Below are 5199 nucleotides of genomic sequence, written 5' to 3' on the forward strand. Positions count from 1 at the left end.
CAGCCACGTTGGGTTTATGTCTTTATTTCATGAAAATGAGCTGTCGCGCAGCCACTGGTACCTGTACTGGGGAAACATAGCACACAAGCAAGAAGCTTACAGCCTCAGTGGCAAAAAAATTTTCATGTCAGAGACCGAGAACTCTTGCAGTCGTTTATGTCATCCCTTCTTCTCCAGACAGAAGATACCAAAAAGTTGCAATCAAAAATCTCTTCATCTTATTGATAAAGTCACTAATAAGCCAAAATGTCTGTCAACATTATCAGCAGTGTTTCAGACCAGTTTTATCACTACAACGTGCGCCGTTGAGGGCAAAGGAAACGGAATCAAGACAATTATAGTCGACATGGTTGATGTTTCAAAGGCACTTAATCGGCCTACAAAGTATCCCACTAAATACTTTGGTTGTGAGGGGGAAGCACAGACCCGGTTTGATGTGAAGGATGACTGATACATCGTCAATGGATTTCATGACGTGAATGGGATCTGCAAGACATGTTGATTGGATTCATTAAAAAATTTGTTCTCTCTCCTGAGTGGAGAATCCTGAAACAGATCTGCGCGAGAATCAGAAGAAGCAAACAATGAGTAGTTCTTGGAAAGCCTGTGGCTGTTGAGGCATGCTTGACACACGTCATAAACTTGGCACATGCATTCTCAAAAGCCCACCTGAGAATAGTGACAGTAGTACAGGAAAGAAAGAAGAGGAAAACAGAAAGGGCAAAGACAAGGAAAATGGCTCAGTGTCCAGCAGTGAGACCCCACCCCTGCCACCCCCAAGTGAAATGAGCCCGCCCCCTCGCGTTGTGGAGGAGGAGGAGGAAGAGGAGGAGGAGGAGGAGGAGGAGGAGGAGGAGGAGGAGGAGGAGGAGGAGACGACTGGGGTGAAGATACAACGAGGAGGCGCAGTGGCGCAGGATGGACGAAGTCAGCGACCACGCCAAAGTCTTGATGCTCACCGACGATCTGGAAAGAACCGTAGAAGAACATGTGAATACCCTGTTTGATTTTGTTAACCAAAAGAAAGAAGAGGGCATTGTTGACTCATCTGACAAAGAAATTGTTGCTGAAGCAGAAAGACCAGATGTAAAAGCCATGGGCCCTTTTGTTCTGACTGAAGTACTTTATAACAAGAAGATTAGAGAACAAATTAAGAGATTTGTTCAGAAATTTCCTCAGATTCTGTCACGACAACAGAAAAGCTCAGCGGTACCTTCTTCATGGTTTGGAGTGAGTAATGACCGTGCATCAGGCTCAGCTCCTCTCCAAGATCCTGCACATCTCGGAGATGTATGAGGCAGACCTGTTGAAAGAGGAGGTTGTCATCACCTGGCCAGAAAAGGCCTCTAAGAAGTCCGTTTCGAAAGAACTGGCCAAAGAGATTCGTGTCAAAGCGGAGCCATTTATGAAATGGCTGAAGGAGGCAGAGGAAGAATCTTCCGGTAGTGAAGATGAGGAGGAGGATGAAAACATCGAGGTGGTTTGTTTGAAAACTGCCAGCGTTGGGCTGGTGAGATGGCTCAGTGGTCTAAAGCACCTACTTAGAACAAGCTTTAGCAAAACCCAGGGACCACAGTTCGATCCCCCAGCACCACATGCCAGCCAGCCTGCCCTCTGGTGGGCTGAGCTGGCCACACACACACATACACACACACACACACACACACACACACACACACAAATAAATAAATAAAATTAAAAAAAAAAAGAAAGAAAGAAAACTGCCAGGGTGCGGAAGGTTGAAACAGTGAAGCCGGAAAACAAGGATGAAGACATTGACATCGATGCTATTTAAGGTTTGATATGCGGCCTAGCTAAGGTGTAACGCTGCAACTTGTTCTCCATTATCAGCCAGAAGAGCAACTTGTGTGCAGAAGATAGAGAATGACTTAACATCGCACTACACTTTATACTAAAAATCTATTACTGTGAGTGGTCTGTAACTAAGGCCAGTGAGACCAAGGGAGTTCCATACACATCAGTGAGCAGATATAGTTTGCTTATTATAGCATCTTCCTTTGGAGGAAAAAAAAAAACTAGTGGTGGACATATTTGGGTCACTTTTATATAGTTATAAAAATAAAGATGTGATTTGGTCGCTTGAAAAAAAAAAGGGTTTGACTATAAAAATTTCCAGTGTGAGTGTGTGTGTGTGTGTGTGTGTGTGTGTGTGTGCGCGCATGCGCGCATTGGTAAGAACACTTAACATGAGATCTAACATCCTGTCATACCTTAAAGTGGATAATACTGTATCATCAACTGCAAGGCCTCTGTTGTGCAGGGGATCACTAGATGTGATTCATCTTGCATAAGCTACTTTATCTTAATTCAATGAGAAGAAAGATTTGTACTAATAGTGTTTGGACTGGATATGATGTCTGCATTTTGTACTATGAATAACTACTACAAAGACGACAATATGTGATATATTAATTATTGCAACTGTCCCATTAACCTGTTTTGAAACTGTCTCATTGCTATTTGTTTCTCAAAAAAATTATTAAAAAATATTTGATACCCATCCCCATCTCCCAGCCCTAGCAACCACAGATCAATTCTCCTCACTCACTCTATAAAATCAATTACTTTGAGCCCTTCGTCTAAGTGGGGGTTTTCAGTATTTGTGCTTTTGTGGTTGATTTGTTTTGCTTAATATGTACTTCAAGTTCACTCATGTGGTTACAAATGATGGCATAGCCCTCACTTTTTTAAGTTTTTGCAGCTCTTTTAATTAAGAGTATAAATGATATAATCAGATGATTGTCACAGAAAGTCTGCCTAAGAAAATTTAAAACATTAATTTTCTGCTTTTTTATAATACTTAATGAGAATAAAGGGAAGGTAAAAGCCATCTTATTAAAAGCATAATTTAGCTCTTAACAAACTGCATTTTGTTTCTTGTTGTATATCCTTTAAAAAAAAATCTTCATCAGGATAAGTAAAACAAATAAGAACTGCCGGGCTAAGACTTTTTTTATTATGGTCTTCATTTTATCACAAAAGCTCAATCTTCTAATAATATTCCAACACAAGTTAGCATTCAATCAAAGAACTTTGGGTATTTTCCACAATTGGCTTTCTTTTAAAGGTCAAAACCAATCTCACCAACCCTGACAAAGTTCCACAAACTGCTCTTTGTTCTAAGTTATTTTTGGTAATTTTTGTTAGTGTTTTATTTTGTTGTTTTTGTTTTTTGTTTTTGGTGTGGCCTTCAGTGATATGCTCTGGGGCAAGTTGTCCCTTCTCTCCCACTAGATTGAGGAGGCCAGACATCACTCACAAGTGGAGCCAAAAGCCACAGCTCTCACTTTTAAGGCTTGTGATGGATTCATCAATGGTTATCTTGGAACACCCTACTAAACTGAATCAGCACTGTTCTAGATATGGAAGGCCCAATTGAGGACTATTACCAACAGCGTTAAAGCAGAAGTAGAGGGGAAGCTGCTGTGCTCCCAAGAAGCTTGTCACACTGGCTTTCCTGGTACAAACTCAGCTATTATCATCAGAGACCCTCAGAATCTTAATGTTACTGGGATGCTGCAGTGCTCTTCTCAGAAGCTCTGGTCCTTACTTTGAGCATCACTTCCTGGCTCCAGTGCAGTCCCCTCAGCCTGCTGGTACAGGTCCTTTTTCCTGCTGGTATAGATGCTTCTCCCTGCTGGGACAGATTTTCTGGCTTCCACCACTGACCTTTGGACTTTCCCAGTGCAGATCCTTGGTACAGACTTGCAAGAGATGTGGTCCCTAGGCCTTCAGCTGGAAACATTCAGGACATTGCTGTAGGATCCAGGCCCTCAGCTGGATTACTTGGGCCCCTAAGGCCTGGAGATATTTTTCCACTCTTCTGCATTTGATTTTTTGGGTGAATGTTATAAAATAGTTCTGTAAATTATATGTTCTGGCTTTTAAGAACTTAGGAGGACTCTGAGCAGCCTGCCAGGACTCTGGAGAGCTGTGATCTGTGGACCCAACATGTGCACACGTTGGGCATTCCTGGAGATACTTAAGAAGTTTGGAGGACACTGGAAAGGCTGTGGGAGAGGAAAGTCTGACCCTCAGCCTTAGTGTGCCAGTGGGGAGCTTCTTCTGGTGCCAGTCTAACCATTTAAGAACTTAGGAGGGCTCTGGACATGTTGCTGGAACTCTGGAGAGTTGCAGTCTCTGATCCCAGCACACACAGGTGCGGAGCTTGCCTGTGGGCTGGTCCATTCATTTAAGAACCTAGGAAGGTTCTTCATTTGAGAACCTAGGAAGACTTTGGGTGGTCTGAGGGGCTCTGGTAAGCTGTATCTCTTGGCCTCTAGCATGCAGATATGGCACTTGTTCTGGCACTGGTCCAACATTTTAAGAACTTCAGAAGATTCTGGGTGGCCCATGGAATCCTGGTGAATCTGAGCAACACTCACCACCTATAATGAAGCCCTTCTGAGTATCAGCCAGTCATCCTGATGAGTAGTGAGAGGCTTGCTGAGTACAAACCTGCTCCCCACCACACTGGAAATATTATGGACACACACCTCAGCACCCTCCACCACTGCTAAATCTGGGTGATTACTGGGAGTTTTAAAAATGTCAAAATGAAGGAGCAAACACAAGTTCAATCCTCTAGCCAACCCTGAACAAATTCAGGTGATGAAGACATACAAGAATGTGAAAATTATATATCTGAAATTTCTGCATTGATAGCAACTGAAGTAAAGACAAAAGTCCATCAGGCTATAGAACAAAAAGTTCAGAAATAATCTCTCAGTCAAAACAGAAATGACAATAAACATGAAAAAATTGTTTAGCACAACCGAAGAAGACATAGATTTTTTAAAAAGGAAAATAAAAAAAGAAGGAAACACTGAATGAAAAATACAAGAAAGAATTAGAATGCAATTAGACTACATGAAACAGATGCAAACATAAATCCAGGAAAGTAATAACTCCATTGAAAGCTGGCAAAACCACTAGAATGAAACTTAAGATAGATTTTCAGACCTCAAAGACAGTGTGGTACCTAATGAATGTGAAAGGAAAGATCTCTTTTTTTTTTATGTGTTTAGAACAGGGTCTACAGGGTCATACTATGTAGATCAGACTCATAGTGACCCTTCTATTTTCAGCTTCCTAAGCACTGAGATTGCAGGGTTTTGGTAGAGTTTTTACCTTAGCACCAGTTCCAGATCTACCAAGTTCAAACTCATCCAGGTGGGT

General features: G+C 42.0%; 1 pseudogene; it reads left to right on the forward strand.

The window, feature by feature from the left end:
- The first annotated feature begins 246 nt into the window (after positions 1–246).
- On the forward strand, positions 247–1795 carry LOC101562369 (annotated as a pseudogene).
- Positions 1796–5199: the final 3404 nt, after the last annotated feature.

Source organism: Octodon degus, unplaced genomic scaffold, assembly GCF_000260255.1.
Source record: "Octodon degus isolate 3935 unplaced genomic scaffold, OctDeg1.0 scaffold00007, whole genome shotgun sequence".
In the NCBI taxonomy this organism is placed as follows: Eukaryota; Metazoa; Chordata; class Mammalia; order Rodentia; family Octodontidae; genus Octodon; species Octodon degus.